The following is a 21,943-nucleotide window of genomic DNA, read 5'->3' on the forward strand; positions in this document are numbered from 1 at the left end:
AGAATATATTAAAAGGTATTTTTATTTTAACTATCTCACTTTAAGCCATTTTAGCTTCTGTCCCACTAGATTAACAAAAAGACCTATAGATATTCCACAAAGATCAGGTTTTTAGAGACAGCAGGGTGTGGATGTTTTGGGTTTGGGCTTTGGGTTTTTTTGGTGTTTTTGTTTGTTTGTTTGTTTTTGTTGTGTTTTGGGTTTTTTGTTTGTTTCTTTTGGGGAGGGGAAGGGCACAGCCATGGTAAGGGTGAGTTCTGGCTAGTGTAAAAGTAGAACATATGAAGTAGTGATTACCGAACTTTGGACAAGGATGTCTGACCAGAGAATACGTGCACAGCTTTTCTTTTTACTGCCATTCTTGATATCTGTCCATAAACCAATAACGTATGCATTGGTTTTGATTAATAAGGATTCTCTTTGCAAGTTCTAAACCATCTGCTGATGATATAGCCACAACAGCCCAGCTGATCTGCTTTTGTGGGTTGATAACCTGAGTTCTGTTTTAAAAGAAATATTTAGGTCCATATGGACCATATTATTCCTACTTAAAACAGACCTTCAGCTTTTGAGGGTGAAGCAGCATTAAGGTCCTGGCTGCAGGAATACATACAAACCATCACGGAAGACAATGGTCCAGACTGCACTGCCTGAGTACAATACTTTTCATAACTATGCCCTTCCCTCTCCAAGTTCTCAAATTGTCTATGCCTTGGCAAAATTTATTTACCATCACAGCCTTAAGGGCAAAATAATTTGCTACAAATACAGGACTCTTTTTTTTATTATTATTATTTTTAATCCAGCATTTTCCTGGCAGAACTACATGCACATGCATCCAGAGCACACTATATTATTGCACACGTACTATGCATGCACTGTTCATTTTCCAAAACACATCTCATTTGCTATGCATTTTTTGTGAATGAGCCATGGACAAATTTTGCATTCCTGGATGTCACACAGCCTAGGAAAATATCCAGTTCTGCCTGGCTTAGGTGAAAGAAGAGTCTTGAGAGAAGACTTTTGTGGTTGCTCAACCCATATTGGAGCCAACACTTGAGGCCCATGAAGACAGGCCAAATTTGCCTCATCTCTGTGGCCATTAAATGAGAACATCCCAGAAAATGTACTCTATATTAGATTTTGCTCTTATAACATCAGGTAATATTTTGAATTTCTCGAAGGAAATAAGGATATAGTTCTTTTAAAACATTGCAAAAGGGGCAACAAGACTTTATGTAAAGGTGACTATTTCAGTCTCAAATACAAACTGAACGGTTGCTCTGGGATTTGAAAAAAAACATTGAATTAATTCATTTTTTTCCTCTGTCTCACTCCCCTGTATATCCTCGAGATGGAGGACCTTTTCTGAAGCTCATACCTGAGTCAGGGACTCAGACAAATTCATGGAACACAGTGCAACATCTAGTCCTTATCCTTAGCAAACCAGACAAATTTTGCAGGCACCAAGCAACATCTTTATGTCAATGGTCTCTCAAAGGCAAGTTTGAGCAACTTTAAAGATGCTAAAATATGAAGATGGTGTAATCCAAAGAAGAGGGACTAAGCCAGGCCTAAGTAGAGGTTTTGATTAGACAAAAAATGTTTTTATAACATTTTGCCACATGAAACTCGGAACAAAAATACTCTTTTATCCTTCCTCTCTCCATCCACTCTCTTCTTTTGAAATTATATCGTTGCAGCCTTCTACTACATATATCCACTTGATGGCAGCATTTGAACGTGGAATCATTTGAATCTCTTCAAAGTCTGTCCCCTTTGCGTTTTGTGTTGAGAAGTTAGTAACCCATCCAAATGACTGGTTATGGGAAAAGGGCAAAAAGGGAGAATGAGAACATGCCCGTAGTTCTTCAACTGTAGGTAACTACTGCTTGTGACCTGGTGAGCTGCAGCAAAACCAAAATCACATCTGCATTGGTGGGGAAAGCCAGCAGTATTACCCCAGCAGAATTACTGGTCTCCTTTGGAATTAAACTGGAAAGTAGAGTCTGGGTCTGACATCTATGGACCCGTGTGGTTAATGATAATTCTAGAAAGGTTACTGCAATAAGAATACCTAGGTAGGATCTTCTGCCATCGTACATGAACGAGTCTACATATTCATAAGTAATGCTGGATTTTGATGCATTATCTGTGGTATGCAAAATTTATCCATTCTTCAAACTTGTCCATGGTTTTTGGTAAACCAAAGACAGACAGTATGCACTTGATAAACAAATCTACATGAATGAAGATAGCTTAAATGAACAGTCACTGGGAGAAATTGAAGAACAATGAAAGGAAAACCAATAAAATATTTTATACAAATTCAGGTAAATGAAAAGTTTTTGTACACTAGTATATTCCTAGCCTCTCCCATTTTACTTGTGTGTTTGTTTCAACTCAAAAGGGCATGCACAGCAACTTTGTCAGTAATCTCATATTCATTCTCATGCTCCCAACACCGTGTGGTGTAATTCTTATTTGCCTGCCTCTGTCTTACTGACTTTCAAAGGTGTTCAAGTTGGAAGGGGGAAAAGTCATGTTTTATTTTTTAAAAATCTTTTTTGTACCAAATTCAAGACCAGAACTTCACTTGGTTTTCCAGAGCAGTGGCAGACATCTCACAACTTGCTGGGAGTTGTGCATCTACAACCTTTCCAGCAACGAACGGTTAATATTTTGACAGGCCAAGTAAATGTGGAGTTCATTGGAGTTATTCCATTCTACCTTTCAGTGTTTAAATTTATGGAATTGTTTCAAGAGTCCTGCATCTTATCATAGGGCAAGTGTAAGCTTTTAAGTGATTTAAGCCTCAGCTCTCACCTGTGCCTGGTTTTCTTCCTAAATAATGAGACTTGGAGGACTAAGGAGATCTGACTGATCCAATGGCTCGGAGCCTGGATTGCTGAGAGATATGAGAGACAGCCTGTTTTTGGGAAGTGTTGAAGCAGTCCTTGCAGTTTTGAGCCCAAGAAAGAGTTAGTGATGGCTCCTGCTGAGGGAGAACAAAGATTGCCTGGAAGCCGAAGATGAAAGCGTAAGGAATCACGTGTGGGCTTAGTGGTGGGAGAGAGACTTAAAGGGACAAAGTCTGATGTGGAGCCCTGTCTGAGGGAGTTTTTCTTTAGACAACTGGAGGGCTGTTATACTGCTAACAGATGAGCTCATCCGGGGAGATCTTAGTTTGCACTTTATAGAGCACGTGTGAGGTTGAGGGAGCTAAGAGGGAGAAGCTGCAGCTTTACCAGGTTTGCTCTCCACAGCTGCCTGCAGGCCCAGCCCCGTTGTCCCCTCCAGAAAGCTGTAATTGTCCAATACTTTCAATGAGACTGCAGCCATTAGCTAGGGGTGTCATCTTCCTTTTGAAAATCAGTCCTTTTGATATTTTGCTAATTACTACCCAGATTCTGCACTGATCTTGGCTGGAGATTTTAATTTCCCTATCCTACAGTCACGATCTTCACCAAAGAAACCCTACTTATCAGTGAAAAACAGTGCAAAAAATTCAGGCAGTCCCTTGGCCTCAGGGCTTTCTTCTCCAGAGATGGTTAGTTCTGTTGGCCAAGTTACAAAATTAACTGTGACATGTAAACAGCTTTCCAGTAGTTACCTCCAGTTTCTAAGTAGGGAGATCCAGGGTCATCACGTCCACTAGTACCATTTGCAGAAGTATGACATTGGGAACAAAGGGGTTTGTTTTACACTATACCTATTAGTGTCTCAGATTCATATATCTTTGAAACTAACTACATGTCAATGTATATTAAGCATGAATAAAAGCAAACAAATAGAGTGGTTGTAGAGCACTTAGGGAATGGAAGATCATGCCCAGATCAGTGCAGCCATAATCCACTAACAACTTGAGCAAAAGGCTTGATGTGCCTTACTTTGTGGAGGCACACAAAAAAAGGAGAAGAAAAAGGAGAAATAGCCTAGTTTAAAGAGACAATGGAATGGTGAGTCCAAGCATTTGCTTTGAGGTTGTGAAGTAAAACATTGTGGTGGGATGGTCCCCACAGAGCCCCAAGACAGAAGAAGAATGAAGGCCACCCAGTTAACCTGGAAACAATGAACCTCAAAGGCCTTGTCAGTCTAGCAGGCGAAACTAGCTTGAGGCAGAGGAGGAAATCTAAGTAGGTGGCATAGTCAGAAGAAGCAGGGAATCTGGGCTTTTTTCTTTTCTTCTGCTCCTCCCAAGATGGGCTGGTTGGATCTGAGATACTCTACGCAATTGGTTACAGACAGCAGCGTATGTGTGACCACTACAAGATGATGAGGGAATTGGCCATCCTGTTATGGATGAGTCTCTACAGCTCATCTCCCAATTTAAACAGAGGTAGGGAGTGAGGAGGCTGAAAGGGGATAAGAGGGTAGCTCATGTTTATTGAGCAAAGACAAACCTACATGCTTGGGGTGTTGGTGGGCTTTCTGTAGCCCAATGATGGCTATAGTTAGGCAAAAATTGTGTTGTTCCACTGGGTAGGACCATGATGTAATTCTTTCAGAAAAACAATTGTAGCTTAAGAGGATTCTTTACTGTTCACTCTTCCCTCCAGTCTTTGGAAGAAATTGATGTAGAGGAGACAAAATGCTATTAAAGCCTGTGGTACAAACGTTGGAGCATTAAACTATCAGCCTAAATAGGTCTTCAGATGGATTTATGTAATAAACACTTGCATATGTTCTGTCCCTTGTGGGCAGTGCTGAGTTTGCAAATGAGTGAGTTTCCGTTGAGAAAGTTCCAGCTAAGGCTGCCCTCAAAGCTCTGCCCAAAAATATTCATGTTTCTTCTGCAGAACCATGTTTGCCATAAAGCTCTAGTGAATCCAACTGATTGTGTCTAATACCTATCTCCTGCTGCCTCCAAATCTCCAAATTTTGTCTAAATATAAAAAACTAATTTGAACACAGATAGTGTGTGCTTGAATGTTTGCAAGGTGCTTTAGCAGGCCATGGCTCCAGCAGTGAGCAATGCTGTGACTAGATGGTGCACTTGCCATGTGGTATATAGAAACAGCAAATAGAGTGGTGACAGCTGCTCCTTGCACAGGTATTTGTGAAAGCTCTCGTAGTGATTACTGTATGCATATCTGTCTTCATCTTTGGGAAAGGATAATTTCAGCCATGGGATAAGTGGGAATTCCAGGGTTTGAGGTCTGAAGCCATTAAGAACATATATTTGGTATAATAAGTGCAACACCCTCCCCTCCCCCAAAAAAACCCACCCACAACATGCCACAGTATTTCTGCCCAAACATCCAGCAAGCCTTACTCACTATTGTTTGTATTGCCTGGGTTGCAATTATACTGTAAGTAAGTCTTCCTGTACTGAAATTTGTCTGACAATGCTCTTTCTAGGAGCCTGTGCTGGGGCTGCAATAACAATGCCTGATGCAAATCATCCACATTCAGGTTTCCCATGCTCAGTGTCTGGCTCAGGCTAATGTTGTTTTAAGTCTCAGCAAAAAAAAGCAGTTTGGTTTCCAAGGATAAGAAGAGATTGTCTGTTCTGCTTGTTATTTAAAAATAATAATCTGACAGTCATCTTGAAGCATAACAGTACTATTCTGCAGGCTGCCATACAAACTTCTTGCCCTTTTAACATGAGTTTTATTGGGGTGCCATGGATTTCTAGTTATTAATGTAATAGTTAAAACAACAAGTGTGAGAGGAGTAAACATCAGGTTTATTGGAAACAACCAATCCAGATAAATGTCAAGCCTTTTAAAAGTAGAAATACACCTCCTGCAGGTCAGAGATCAACCGTCACAAAGTCTTAGAGCTTCTGGCTGAAACATACTCTCTCACAGATAACAAGTTATTGTGCCTTAACTGGCCCTAGTTACAGGCTGCATGAAGCTGCCCATCCTGGAGCAAATAAAAAAGTATTCTGAGTTGTTTTGTCTCTCAGTTTTAGTGAACTCATGATGCCTTGCATTTGCTGTGAGCTGACGGTTGCACATGATTACAAGATGCAGCTGGCCATGGTGATCTGTTATCCTGCAGGAGCGTGTAGGCCTCTGTGCCTGGAGTGTGATGGGCCCGAGATCCTTACCCTGAATTCCTTCCAAAGGCAAGGCATTTTAAGGCTGTTAGATTGAAAACTTTGTAATGTTTATTCAAAGTGTGTCTGAAATCCTTGCTCATGAAAAGGGCAAGTGGGAAGAAAATACACTTGCAGTTTGATTCAATTTTATTTTGTGTCTGCCTGAATAAAGATTTCAGGATAAGGCTTCTAGTCTGAAATTAGAACTGAAACTGGAGCCACAGAGGGCCTTAGGGTTGCATTCTCATTTGACACGACTGCATTCTTCTCAAAGTTCAGCGAGAATATCGTATGATTGCCGGGATATGTAAGTTTAATACTTCAACAAAGCAGCGTGTATCACGCATATGGCAAACTTGTTTTGCCTTGGCACAGAACTGCCGGTGCGGCTCGAAAGGTTGGGCTGGAGCAAGGCTCCAACAATTCTTTCATTCTATCCATATGGTCCAGAATTTTTCAAAAAGTGCTCTCTGCAGAATCAATTTCTACTTGTAAGATAGCATTTTGACATGAGGGAACAAAAAAGAAGCTGTGAATTGAACTCTTGTTCATGCTGAAATGTGTAACTGAACTGAGTTAGAAAAAAAAAAAATTTAAAATAAGTACAAACTTCTCTTTAAAACAGTATTACTGAAAGGTTAGTCTTGCTGTACTTTATAACTTCAGATCCTCTCCAGGACAACTAAGTCATTGAGACTTGACAGTGGTAGAGGAGGGCTGAAGGTTTTTCTTGGGTGCAAGTATTTTAGAAGGATTTATGACTGAAATCGCTGCAAAGTCTGGATGGTGGGACAGGTTTAGGTTTTGGACTCTTTTTTCCTATGAAAAACATAGATGTATATATTGTTTTCAATTGGACCAAACAGAAACATGTCCGGTATAAGCATGAGGCTGACTTATATAAACCACACATTAGAGTGCACTGGTTTTGACTCTCATTCTGAATTCTGGTCTGAGTTCCTTTTTAGTCAGCAACACTGAAATCCCTTTACAATAAGTGCTTTGATTAACAAATGTCACCTCATTCTTTTGGCACTCCTGTGACAGGTATTTTTATTTTCCTCAAAACTAAAGAACTGATGCCTTGCCAGAGTCCTGACTTCTGGCTCTAGTTTCTGCCATCAGCCCCTAGACTTCTAGGTCCTCAGCCTTAGGATACATCTTTTCCAAGGGCTTGGTTTGCTGCATGAATGATATGGCATTTGTAAGGGAACTACTAACTCTCCTCTGTGGGGAAAAAAATCATTCTTGATCCTTCTGTGCCTATTACGTTAAAGCTGCTTCTTTACTCAGTGCTTCTTGAAACGCTGAAAGACATGCATCCCAGAGTGAAGAACTGAAAAGAAATTTCTGAAGTGTAATTCCTGTTTTTCCCTTTTGTGTACTAGTTTTTTTGCCTGTGGTCAGATGGTAAAACACACTGTGCAACAACCCGTGGTATTGCTTGCAGCTGAGTAAACCTTTTTTAAACTTACTAAACCAAACGAAATGGCGTTATGTTCTCTGTTAGCATAAAGTAGTCAAAGGGTAGTTGATGATACATATTTACCAGTGCAGGAGTGAATTTGAGATGGTAAAGCATATGTGCTGAGGAGGCTGAAGAAACAGAAGGTTTTGTAGGGGCAGCGAGGTTACTTTAACTGTCATGTTATGACAGCATGTGTTCATTACTTTTCTGGGCATGGCCCTTTGTTCTAGTGCCTCGCTGTATGTGTTAAATCCTACGTAGCACTGAAGCTCCGTAGACTCAGAGTACAGTAAAAAAAATAAAATAAAATCCACCATGCAGTGCCAGGCTGAGTGTTAACCTGCATGCTCAGGAGAGCATAGAGCAGGCACTCAGCTGACTGGGAGAACAGGGTAGCTGTGTCAGCCCAGTGCTGCCCCTAGGGTTATGAACTCATTCCCTAGCTGGGTTTTTAGGTCAGGGCAGCAATGCACTGATGGAGCTGTGCTAATTCTGCTTCCAGAGCCTGTGCAGTCAGCGCTAGCATTCCCCCACTCCAAAAGGTACTGCGGGTTTACCCAGACTGGCTGACTTAGGGATCCTGAGTCACCGGGCTTCCTTGAAAATCCCATTATAAAAACTGCCCTACTGAATCTAAGAGAGAACCAGTGAAAGGCTGGCAAAAAACCTCAGTTCTTTCTCATGTTCACATTCAGTTGCACTCTTCTCTTTTTCCACAACTTTATCATTTAAAGTAAACTAAGCCAGTAGTAATTAAATCTAAAAATCTGTGAAGAAATCTGTTCACAGGTACTGGTATCATGAAAAATGCAAAGTAAGACATGTCTGTTTTGACTGCCAGTAGACTGCCTTTACCTACGTGATAAGACTTAAATTGTGCAAGCTGGGAGGAAGTGTATGTCTCACTGTGTGGAAGCAGCACATGTTGGTGGAACAGAGCACTCCTGAAGAAAAAGGACTTTCCATTGCTTAACAGCTTTGCAGAAGGTCTTTGGGGGAAGAAAAGGGGAGGTGAACTCAGATACAGCATCTATATGAAAACATGTCATGGTACTGAATAGTAAATGGATGCAAGTACAGTAGAAATACTACTGCATGTGAACACTGCACAGTCAGAATTCAGTTCTGCACCCTTCTTTAATCCACTTATTCATTTCAGTTCCTTATATAGGATCAAGCCCTAAGTTAGTGTTTCCTTTCTTCTAGAATAAATATTTAAAATCACACAAAAAAATAACTTTCTTTTACTAACAGATAAAGTTTTTAACAATGCTAAGAAGAAAGGAAGGTCAATAATGATATCCCATTCATTCAGATGAGACTGGAATTTCAACTGCCCTCATTCTTTTTGTATCTGGTCTTGCAAACTGGTGTTATAGAGAAAGGCCATGAGAGGCACCAGTTGCATTTACCACCTGTAGGGAGAGGATGCCAGTTTGGACATCCATGAACTGAATCTTTCCTTTGAACTCAGACTGATTTAATTTTTCGTGGGCTATTATTTTTTCTTTTGGTGCCAAGTGCAAGAGATATTGCAGAAGAAAATTAAAAACAGAACCTGAATTTTTTTAAGATCTGCTCTTGTGGACCAGAGATTTGGCTGACTATCCAAGCATCTGGAAGCTTCCTAAAAGCATCTTTGGAGGTTTTGAAGTCTGCTCTTTTACAAGATGGTTTCTAATGGATTGTGCACCCTTCTATAAATAATAACATCATCTGTGTGCATATCTGCACACATACCAGTTACACTGAGTCTACCTGCAAACAGGTGTCACTGATCCAAAGAAAGCGATTTGTTGTGACTTTTTTTCATTTGAAATAAGTCTCATATTGGCTGTGTTCCCACAGAATGATTTATTTTGCTTTCTAAAGAGCTGAAAATTTTCTTTGCTCTAACTTTGAGCTTGAGTGCCTGGGGTTTTTTGAGAAAGTGGCAATAGCATACTGGGAATTGTATTTAGAAAGTGTACATATGCAATGAACAAAAATAATCTATGCTAATGACAACCGGTCTTATAAGAAAAAATTGAAGTGCACATGGCTGTTTCAGCACTCCCCATCTCTCATTCTATTTAAAACTCCCTGGCAATATGCTCATCCCCTGGACAGAGGGAGAGGACAGACATTATTTAGGGAAGGGACAGTTATCTGATTTCACTGACATTTACCAAACATCAGAATCACAACAAACCTCGGGTGAGAACTCTTTTGGCAATTACTGCAGACATATGAATTCAGTGCCTAACACTGATGACACAGAACAGATTTTCCTGTTTGGGTTGTTGAAACTTCAAAACCAACTCAGAGCTGAGCCTCTTTTCTCATTGTTACATACCTGGTGAACGAGCAGGACAAACTTAGAGCAAAAAGGGGGTCTTGTACAAGTCTCCAGACTACAGACTCTATGTCATGAGAGTACACATATTGATTCTATATATGAAGAAAAGTTTTCTGGTTCTCTCTTACTGTCAACCAGTATGTAGGGTCTATTTACTTCTGTCCTGTTCCACAGGAAAAAGTCTGGCTTACAACAATACAATTTTGTCCTCTAGCTGGCCAGTAGAATTACATGCAGAAACCCCCAGAAGGAATATGCATGCAGATAAGCTACCTTCCCCTTTTACGTTAGTGGATCTTCACTCGTAGCTGGTCACTGAAGTCTTCAGCCTTGGCTCTCTTGTCCATTGTTTAAGACTAACTCAATGTAAATTTGTAAAGATCCTAGTGTAAATATTCTTATTTGTCTCTTGAATCTGTCTGAGGGTGGAAAGGCCCTAAATTGATAGCAAGACAAAAAAAAAACCAAAAAACAACAAAACAACCTGTGTCCTTTCCTGTGACCCTACTGAATTCTCTTTCACAGCATCTGCAGACCAGCATCCTTCTTGCTGGGTCTGCTCTAGGTGATTTCAGGAATTTGTGCTAGCCAGTAAAGAATAGGTGGAAGGACAGCAGCCAAGTTAAATCCTAAGCAACACCAACACTTTCTGAAGAGGTGCTGTGAGAAGGAGTGCAGGAGCTATGAGAAAAGACTGAAGAGTAATAATGTGGCATTCAGAATTCACTGAAGCAAGGGACTGAAGCTGATGGCCAGAAACTCCAAAGATAAAGAATATTCCAGAGGAAGCCAGGAAACCTTGTTCAGTCACCCCAATTCGTACAATAAGAAATTCTAGGGGTAACTTCTGAAGGCTGAGCTCTTGCAAAACTGCAGATCTTCTTAGACTAGAAATGTACTTGGTAATGTGGAGCTATTTGTGCCATCTGGCAGCTGTCAGCTTTCTCTATTCACTTCCCCCCTACTAATGCAAAACACAGAAACTGGACCTTTTACATCTCGCTATGTGAAAAAGGTTAGTGTCTAGAGGATTTTTAAGGCCAAACCATTGCACTGTTCTGGTGCCTGCTATCTGGGCGTCCATTGCAAACATTAATAATGACTTACCCTGGTCAGCAACAACCATATATTCCTCCTTCCTCTAATATTCCTTTATGGCAGTGTGTCTTCCAAGAACATTGCACATGTCCTCTTAAGTACCTGAAATTCACCTCGTACACTGCTTCAGAAGGATTTAAAAAACAGCTGGTGTTTATATCATAGCTATCTCCATTTTTAGCTGTAGTTCACTGACCTCCTTCATTTTTATCAAAGATTACATTCTTTTTTTTTCCCTCTTTTTGCCAGAACACTTACAGCTATTCTCAAATCTTTTTTAGTCAGTGCTGACACTTTGCTATAAGCCACCTGTGACAAGAGGTGATTAATTTGCTTGTTTTGCATTTGTATTTTGTCCTGTGAGGAGAGGCACTGGGTCAGGCAGGACCTTCAGGTGGTTGTGGAGAGGTTGTACCTTCCCTGGAGGGCAGAGGCTTGGGGACAAGAAAGCAAGGCAAGGCAGCAGGCAGGGATAGTTGCAGCAAGTAGCTGTGAACTTGCCCTACAAACAGACTGCTGAGAAGGTAGTAAGCAGACAGTAAGCAGGCCTTCATGGTGAGGGAAAGACACACTCATTGGAGAGCAGAGTGGGCTGTGCAGATTTTGAGTTGATGGAAACTAAGCCTGGAAAAAGGGTTGTCCCCAGAAACAGACAGTGAGCAAAGGCAGCTTGGTTTATAAATGCCTTTATTCTGTTGTGGAGTAACTAGATTTCTGTATGTCTAAAAGTGGGACATTAAAAACTTAGCTTTTTCAAAGTAAAGGGTTTTTTTCTTTGTCATTTCTTTGTTTTGTCATTGTGGGGGTGCAGACTATAGGGAAAAAGTCTAGATTAACCTGTCTTAAACTCTGGTTGTTGTGGGCATGGTCCTGCTTTGCAGTGCAGGAATAAGCAAAGGTGTGATTTCTCTGGTGGCATTGACTACTGCAGGCTAGATGTCAACTCCATGGAATGTGCCAGCATTTCAATATAGCAACAAAAAATAAAGTATGAGAAGCTGCACAGAACAACATGCTCTGAATTGACATTTCATTGCTGGGATCATCCCATCCCTGCCTATCAAAAATGCTCTGGTTCTGCTCTCTGGAGGGAGCTGTAAAGCCAAAGACTTTTGATGTTCATAATGTAAGTCAGAGTCTGCTGTATTTCACAGAGTGGCCTTACAGCACCTCTCTTTGCCCTGAGGTGCCCAGATATCTGGAGGGCCCAGCTCAATGCATAATTGAGCTCACTCTAATATCTGGCAGAAAAAGAGGAATCTCACTGTAATTCTTCTCTGCAGCTGCACATTTCAGATGAGAATAGTGTAGGGCAAGCAGTAGCAAACAAATCCCTGCTGCTTTTCTGCAGAAAGGTAAGATGGTGCATGAACCTTTCTTTTATGGAGTTTTGTGCCTTTAGATTGGAACTAGTGTTCATGGAGCACTCCAGAGTGGCGAGATTTTCTGCATCAGGATGTCACAGTGCTGTGAGCATGCATTGTAGGCAATTGGTTGCCAATCCCCACAACAGTGCCAGCTTCAGAAATGAAAGATGGTGGGGGTGCTGCTAACCACACGTCTTACGTTCCAAAAACATAACATATTACCTGGCGAAGTCCATCTGCTGAAGCTGTAAAAATTCTGAGCTCTCAAAGGCCATAACAAACCTCACTGTGGAAACTTGATTCTCCACTATTCAAAGAAATTTTCCCTGTTCAGCACCTTGCCAAATGTCTGTAAGGTTCTGGCTTTACAAGTTTCTGTAGGTTCTTTCTTGGTTCCATTTTACTTTTATCCTATTCCTCCAAGACACCAGGTCACCTCTGCTTGTAGCATTTCCCATTTTTCCATTTTTACCTGATTTCTGAATAGCTGTTCTATGAATATTGCTGCTTAATGGTAACATAGCATTATTTGTACTACTCAGCCAAGATCAGGGTCTCATTGGGAACCCTGTATGGAAACAGTAGGAGACAAATCGCTGTCCCAAAAGCATGTAAACAAACCATAACAGAGTGAAGAGTAAGAAAGTGGGAAGATCTTTACAAGGTGGATCAGATTTTGTTAACAGGCAATTGTGACTCAGGAAACAAGTCTGAGCTGGATAATAAGAGCTGCTGTCTTATACACAGAGTCTGGTGGCATAATCCCAGCCTTATCTGCTAACATGGTGTGGTAGGTTTGTAAGCATCCCCAGGGTTGGCTGCATGCAGCATTATTTGAACCAAGACTGTGATTGTGCCAGCACTGATTCCAGGACTCTTCTACAACACTCCTCTGTGATTGTTTCCTCAAAAGCAGAACTAAAAGAACTCAGCTTGATAGAAACTATTTTATTCTGTTTCATATGTTTGCAGCTCCTACCTCCCAAGAATCTGTTCAGCTTGCTAAAAAATGAAATTGCTACAGATGGATATTGCTTTCAATTACTGTAAAAACATGTAACAAAGCCTCTGGCATGCCAAGAACCAAGCATCAAAGCTCAAGAGCTTACATATTCTATTAAGTGGTTTAATATTGTAGAGAAGAACAGAAAAAATACAGTGTTTTGTCCCTCATGGCCTTCTTTAGGAGACCTCAGGGAACCAAAAGGTTGCAGTTTTCCTGGTCTCCTGCTCTAATATTAAATCACTTAATAGAATATGTAAGCACTTGAGCTTTGATGCCTGGTGCTTGGCATAGCAAGTACTGTTCATAGTGGTTTGATGATTTGGGGTGGTCTGTAGGAGATTATTTTCCCCTCCTGTTGAGAAACCACAGGAAACACAGGCCTGGCACACAGACTTTTCCTTTTTGTCTTGGGGTATAGCTTGCTGCTACTTTCTCTTGCACTACTACTTGTTACCTTAAAAAACTTTTCATTCAAAGGGAATAGCTGCAGCTCATAGGTGGATGGGCTCAGAGCTCCTACTCTACAACAGAGACTTTCTATTATGTTGGGGCTGCAGAGTGAGCCACACATAACACCAGAAATGCAAAGAAAGCTGAGCATTGCCATAGCCCTGAGGTGTTCTGCGGCCCAGTGAAAATAGCCCATCTTATATGTCAGCATGAGCTGCCCAAGAGGCTATTTCATCATGCTCCCATCTACTGAGACAATCTTGTGCTATCTGTGCATGCTCTACAACTGACGTAGGGAAAAGGCACCCCAAAGACTGTATTATTTTCATTTATTTTTCCAGGGACACATGTATCCAAACTAGAACCGAGCAAGAGTAGGAAGTCTTGCTCCACTGGAAATTGTTTCAAGCATTATTGGAAAAGCTGAGGTGAAAAATACTTAATTTGGAAATGTTCATTTTTATTTTCTTTAGGGTCTTGCTCATTTAGGTTCATTTAAACACCAAATTATGTTTTGCAAATTACTTTGTTGGCTTGAAGGTCTGGGACCCAGTGCCCATGTTCCCCAGGATGGATTTCCAGCCATGCACCACACATGTGACTCCCATGTTGTGCCACATGGCTCAGAAGTAAGTCAGTATATTGCCAAAGGAAAAAAAATCCTCTGACTTGAAATGAACATAGAAAAGGAGAAGCCTGGACAGTGGGCCCCAACTGCATTTCAGCAAAGATAATGTATCAAAACACTTGATTAATATGACAGGGAAGCAGGGCTGCAGCCTTTACGGGGGCATTGGTCAAGAAGGAAGTTAAATATAGCACTTAACTGAAATTAAATATTGTAGACCAGATTGAAGGGGGACAGGGGAGCAGTGAAAACAGACTAGTTTGAGTAAATGAAATATTTAATCATCAATATTTTGAGGCAATATCAACTGTTCTCACAGAATCATCTGCCTTACTGAAATTTCAGCTTACTTTGGCAGAAAATTGTTCTACCTGCCTCTTTTCCAAAACTAAGCTCAAGAGACTTGTTCTGAGAAGTTTTGATGACTTCAATACTGTGGCTTTGGGTCTATCTCTCTTTTAAGGTTGGATTCTTCTTTCACTCTTACTGCTTTTATATCAGTACCAACCTTAGGCACTTGGACACCTAACAGAGAAAAAAACTGGTCTATAGCCTGAAAATATGTCAATCTCTTCTAATTTTACCAGCAGGAATAGCAAGCATTTCCTAAGTCCTACGCTCCCCCTCCACCAGCTCAACAGTGGCCTAAATGAATCTCTCTTCAAATGCTTTGCAATTGCTATAATGAAATATTCTGGCTGTGTACTAGATTTGGAAACATCTTAAGCCTTGCTTCTAATTTTGGAATGAGTATTATGAGGGATTTCTATTAATTTAAAATCTGATTTAATAGCAGTAGAAGAAGCTATTGAAGGAGGTCACCAAAATACTCAGCTGAGCTTTGATAAACCTCTGTTTCCCTCATTAACATGACAGAAATTGATTGTTTGTGAAGTTTCTTTCCTTCTTTCTCCCAGCTGCAGTTTAGGCCAGTTCTTAGTTTGAGTGTGTATTGATTTGGAAGAGTACTTAGGTACACTATTGATTATATCCCACAACAACAAACATTTAGAGCTTGACACACCTTCTCTAGAGCTCTTAAAAAATTTGTAGCCAAATTCTTGTCTGTTCCAGAAAATCTGTGTTAAAATCACAGATCAAAGAATGGCTGAGGTTAGATGGAACCTCTGGGGGTCATCTGGTCCAACCCCTTTGCCCAAGCAGGACCACCTAAAGCCAGTTGTCCAGGACCATGTCCAGGGAGATTTTTAATATCTCAAAGGTAGGAGACTCCATAACTTCTGTGGGTGAACTGTACTAATGCTCAGTCATCCTCACAGTAAAAATGTGTTTCCTGATGTTCAGGGGGAACCTCCTGTGTTTCAGCTTGTGCCCTTTGCTTCTTTTCCTGTAAATGGGCACCACTGAAAAAAGCCTGGCTCTGTCTTCTTTGCATCCTCCCTTCAGATATTTATATACATTGATAAGATCCCCCCTGAGCCTTGGCTCTTCTCTTCTCTTCTCTTCTCTTCTCTTCTCTTCTCTCTCTTCTCTCCTCTTCTCTTCTCTTCTCTTCTCTTCTCTCTCTTCTCTTCTCTTCTCTTCTCTTCTCTTCTCTTCTCTTCTCTTCTCTTCTCTTCTCTTCTCTTCTCTTCTCTTCTCTTCTCTTCTCTTCTCTTCTCTTCTCTTCTCTTCTCTTCTCTCCCTCTCTTCTCTCCCCTCTCTTCTCTCCCCTCTCTTCTCTCCCCTCTCTTCTCTCCCCTCTCTTCTCTCCCTCTCTCTCTCCCCTCTCCCCTCTCCCCTCTCCCCTCTCCCCTCTCCCCTCTCCCCTCTCCCCTCTCCCCTCTCCCCTCTCCCCTCTCCCCTCTCCCCTCTCCCCTCTCCCCTCTCCCCTCTCTCCTCTCTCCTCTCCTCTCCTCTCCCTCTCTCCTCTCCTCTCCTCTCCTCTCCCCTCTCTCCTCTCCTCTCCTCTCCTCTCCTCTCCTCTCCAACAGTCCCAGCTCTATAAGCCTCTCCTCATAACAGAGATGTTCTAAACCTTTAATCATCTTTGTGGCCCTTTGTTGGACTTTGTCCAGTATGTCCATGTCTCTCTTATACTGAGGAGCCCAGAACTGGACACAGTGCTCCAGGTGTAGCCGCACCAGTGCTGAGTAGAGGGGAAGGATCTCTTAACATGCTGGCAATGCTTTGCCTAATGCAGCTCCGAATATTGTTAGCCTTTGCAGCAAAGGCACGTTGCGGGCTCACTTTCAACTTGGTGCCCACCAGGATGTCTAGGTCCTTTTCCGCAAAGCTGCGTTCCAGCTGGGTGGCCTCCAGCATACATTGGTGCTTGGTGGTGTTCCTCCCCAGTGCAGAAGTTTGCACTTCCCCATGTTGAACTTCCTAAAGTTCCTGTCAGCCCATTTCTCCTACCTGTGGAGGTCCCTCTGCTGACAGCACAACCCTCTGCTTTATCAGCCACTCCTAGTTTTGCTTCATCTGCAAACTTGCTGAGGGTACACTCTGCCCCATTATCCAAATCATTAATGAAGATGTAAAAGAGGATCAGACCTAGTAGTGTCCCTTGCCATGCACCACTAGTTACCAGCCTCCAACTAGACTTTGTGCCATGGATCACCATGTTCCAGGCCCAGCTATTCAGCCAGTTTTCAATCCTCCTCACTGTCTGCTCATCCAGCCCATATATCAACAGCTAGACTATGAGGATCTCACGGGAAACAGTGTCAAAGACCTTAATGAAGTACAGGTAGACAGCATCTATTCTCCCCTCATCTACCAGGCCACTTTCTCATGGTGAATCCATGCTGACTACTCCTGATGATTTTCTTGTTGTTCATGTGCTTGGAAATGGCTTCCAAGATTAGCTTCCCAGTGACCGAAGTGAAGCTGACCAGTCTGTAGTTCCCTGGGGCCTCCTTCTTGCCTTTCTTGAAGACAGGATCAAACATTTTTCTGCATCAATTCTGTTCCCCCAAAGATTAACAAAAAAGTCCCTCACCTATCCAGACATGAGATCTGTAGATGTAGAGCATGTATACCCAGAAGAGGGAAGCCTTTTATCCTCTTTCACAACCAGACAGGTAGAAGTTGGTTCACACTTGCTGCTGGGTAACTAAGTTCATAAGATGCTAAATCTATGTGAATATATCCTGCCCTCCAGAGGGCTTATTCTCCCAGGCTTACCAGCAACTGCCATGGTTACAAGGCTTCAGAAACGGGCTTACATGCACATGGCAAGGTAGGCACATGGTGACTTCTGGAAGACAGGTAGCTCAGAAGATTTAGTGGCACAATTGTGCTTGGTATAAGTATTTTCATGGAGTGGTTGGCAGCAGGCAGCAGGCAAAAGTTCAAGCTGACAGAAAAGTTATCACTATTCAGAAGCTGGAAGATGAAGCCAGCTGAACACACAGGAATCTGTTTTCTTTTTTGTAAGTGAGGCAAATAATCTCTGAAACAATATTCCTAGTGCTGCAATGTATCTTGTATACCTTTAATTCTTCACACAGAGGTTATATATCTGCTTAAAAGGAGACTGTAGATTCTTTACTTGTTACAGTATATGTTTATATTAAGGTTCAAAGAAGGGAGTTGTGCAAAGCAGAGATCAATTTGGCTTTTTGCCAATGTAGCTAACATGCACAGTATATGAAGAATCCTCAGTGATAATGACCTATATTGTAAAATGTCATATTGTAACATGGATTCTTTAAACAAGTTTCCTTTAAGACATTTAGATTTTTCTGTCTTTCAAGATATATTAAAGTCTGACAGTGCTAAGAATGATGATACTCCACTAGAAGAAAAATGCAAATGAGAAATTAAACATCAGAAAAGATATTCAGTGTACACTGTAGACAGAATTGTATTTTAGTATATTTTCTAATGTATGTATCAAAAACCAGAAAGTTTTATGTAGTTGAGTGGTAGTGTTGGTTGTGACTTTCTGGAAGTCTTATAGTCATACATGTACGCTGGCTCATTATAATTTACTGCTTCAGTATATTAATGAGTGAGCATAAACTTTTTAAATCACAACTTATCAGCTTTTATGTTTGCTTTACCTGCTTCTTAGACACACTAATACCTTTTAATAAAGCTTTGTAATTCAAGATTATAAGGACTTTCATGGAGAAGCCCTCAAAGCACTTTACAAATTCCATTCACAAAACCCTGTGGATAAAGATTATCCTCATTGTAGAAGATCAGTAAATTAAGAAACAGGGTTTCAATAATCCGCTTAAGGTAACTGTGGAGTACAACACTCAGTTCTAAATTTTAGCCCTTGTTCTAATAATTTCCTTTCATATCTTCATTTATTTTTCCTAAAGGAATGTTTCAAATGGCAAGTGATGTCAATTCATAAAATCTATAGAGGTAGATTTGAAAGAGGCACATTTGGCAAAGCAGTATATGCTTTTTATTATAAAAAGTTGAGGTTTCTAGAAAGTCCTTCTGATATGTTGGGCATCTCCTAAGTAAAATGCTCCTCTCTTCTTTCCTTTTATAGTTGTTGTATGAATAACCAATTGGACTTGTCTTTGACATTGAGTTCAACAGTGCCACATCCAAACAGTGCGATACTGAGAAGTGCTATCTCTTCCCCAGCCTGCAGCAGGGTCTCCCTTCAGGAGGTGTTCAGAACTGTTTGAAGATCTCTTGTAGACCCTTAACTGCCATTTCAGTTGGTCCTTTTAGTGTACTTTTCTTCACTTGTTTAATAAAGAGAGGAAATACAGCCTGTCAGATGTGCCCTTTTGTAGTTCTGCCTTCATGTTCATATCTGCTCTGCTGCAGACTTGACTTCTTACAACTGTAGCTAAGGCTAAGAACTGCTGTACCTTCACCAGTGCTGCTCCCTAGGGTAATTACTCTCATTTGGGAGTCCAAATTAGTCAGACTATACTGATGTACTCCAATGAGTGAATAAGGGTTACATTCCACCCTAAAAATATTGTTTGATTATATATAAGTCCCTGTCCCTGTCTTTGTTCTTCACTAGCTCTCCAGGTACGTATCTCATGCTTTTCACTGGCCAGCTACTACTAATTTATTCTTGTCCTGTCTCTCCTCTCAGAGAGTTATTCTTAATACAATTTTATTCCATTCATGAGCATGTCTCCCACTCTTTTCCATATCTGAGGAGAGAGACTCAAGAAGATTAAAGCCTGGCAATGTTTTATTGTCATTAAATGGGGACTGGAGGATGGAATATCACCTTATCTTTCCACAGTGGATGTCAGCCCACCATGTCTTTAAACTCACCATAACACAATCATTGTTCAGTAACATTACCAGAGCAATACCTTATGTATATAAGTTCAGATATAATATGCGTATCATAACGTATTCAAAAGTGATGCAGTAGCCATATCCTGTATTATTTGCTAAGATTACACAGACATCCCAAGCATAACATTGAAACTGTGGCCATTGCATTAATGCCCTAGAGTACTGTAACTTTAAGGTGTCCTTAAATAACTTGCAAAACCAGCCTAGAAAGAATAAAGATCAGATAGTGAAAAAATGTATATTATGTAAGACATCAGTATTCTCTTAGTCTAGCTTTTTTTTGTGGCTGAGCTGAAACAAAAGAATACATATTTGTAGAGAAAGGAAATGAAAGAGCAGACTGCAATGTAGAAATCCAGAAAGACTAAATGGTGCCTTTTTTTTTTTTTTTAATTGCTGAAGAGTTGTGCATGGCTTTTTGTAGCTAATACCCCATGTCCAGGAACTATCATGGGCTGAAAGATTTCAAGATTGTATATTTAAATATTGATGGCTTATTAAACAGTAAGGTGTTACTGAGTACTCTAAATCTTTACAGAAATCTCTAACAGCCTGATCCTACTATTGTTGATGCTGTTATTAGACAAAATCCTCCAAGTTCCTAAGGGAACATAGAAAAAATCTAGCATTAGCTTCCAAGACATATCCTCTAAGAGATAGATTCTGTCACATCCACTCATGTGTAGTAGTACTTCAGTCTCCAAATATTCCTTCTAAAATAAATGGAAGAGTCATACGTCCCTGACTTGACAAAACACAGAAGTTTGCCACCTTCCAGCAAAGATTTCTGGTTACATGATCAGAAGAACAATTCCGTGTAACCTTTGTGCCTGACCTCTCATACCATCATCACACATCCCCAGAGTAAGGCTTATTACAGCACTGGAGTAAACAGTAGCAATAACTCTGGGATACTCACAATCTGCATCGATCTCATAACTTTTTTGATTTTTTCCTAGTTTCTTGGGACAGGAACACATTTAGTGCTGTGATTTGGAGCAGCAGAAAGCATCCTGTTGATGATTAAAAGTCAAGAACAATGCTTGATTCTCTACATACTCTACTTAAATAACTTGCTATATCTGGTCTCCTTGACCTTGTACAAACATGTGCAAGGCTGCCCTGAGTAAGCATAAGCACACTCTGATGTCATGAACAGTACAGCATGCAAGGCATTTAAATGGTATAATCAAAACACAGATTTTTGTTGGTAGCAGTGTACATGGCACAAAGATGACATTAGTATTTAGACGATCTGAAAGAGGGAGACCGCACCTCTAGGAGGAGATGAAATGGTTTGGCAGAAGGCAAGTAAAGAAAGGTAATCTTTGTCTTACATTAAACAAAAACTTGAGAGTTGGCAAGAGGCTGAATATAGAGACCGCCTAAGCTACACTAAACTTTTCTCTTGTAATTCCTCCACCCGCTAAGAGGAACTGTTTGAGAGTCCAATTAGTCCCTTAATAATCATGACTGTTATCTAATGATGAATAAACCATCTGCAGAAAATATTGCAATCACAGACACAGCTGTTACCATATGCTGAAACTTTCTTACATGACCTTGGTTGCTACAGTACCTACCAGATGAAATAAGACATGGAAATATTGCCAGATTCAATTAGACTAGCAAGCTGTTCCTTTCCCAAGGCTGTTTAGGCACTTCAACCATTAACATAAAATACAAACCAAGGAGTTATTACAAATTTTGACTACCCGTTTCTAAGCTGAAGAGGTGAAATTCTGGAAAGAATTTCAGTTCATCATTATTAATGTGGCTAAAAATAGAAAACTCAAGGACTTGATTTCAAAAGATCCCCAATTATCTGTTGCTTCTAGAAATGGAATCTTAAGCCAGGGGGGTGCAGGAAGCAGAAAGGCCCTGGAAATGAGCTGCCTTGGGTTTGTTTGGAACAAAGGCACAAAAGGGGGTTTTTGGCAGAGACGTCTGGCATGCTTTTCTTTATTCAACAGGTAGGAAGTATGTGACCTTGTGTGGGGTTTACTGTTTGTCTACCATGAGGTCTATTTCTAGCAACCCGAGACATTTTAATCAAAGTAATCCTTTAAAGCCTTTCCAAATCAAAACTTTCAAACATGCATTTGTAGTAAGGAGATGCCAGCTTAATTATGTATGCCTTTGTCAAGTAGTAAATATTTTAATCTTTTGGAGATTTTAGGTTAGCCTTTCTAATCCATGTAACCCTTTCTATATTACACCAATATCAAAATGCTGACTTTTGATAAAAACCTTAACAAGTCTTATTAAAAAAAAAAGTAATTTCTTAGGCCAGGAAAA

The sequence above is a fragment of the Phalacrocorax carbo genome, chromosome 9, assembly GCF_963921805.1.
Source record: "Phalacrocorax carbo chromosome 9, bPhaCar2.1, whole genome shotgun sequence".
NCBI classification, from domain to species: domain Eukaryota; kingdom Metazoa; phylum Chordata; class Aves; order Suliformes; family Phalacrocoracidae; genus Phalacrocorax; species Phalacrocorax carbo.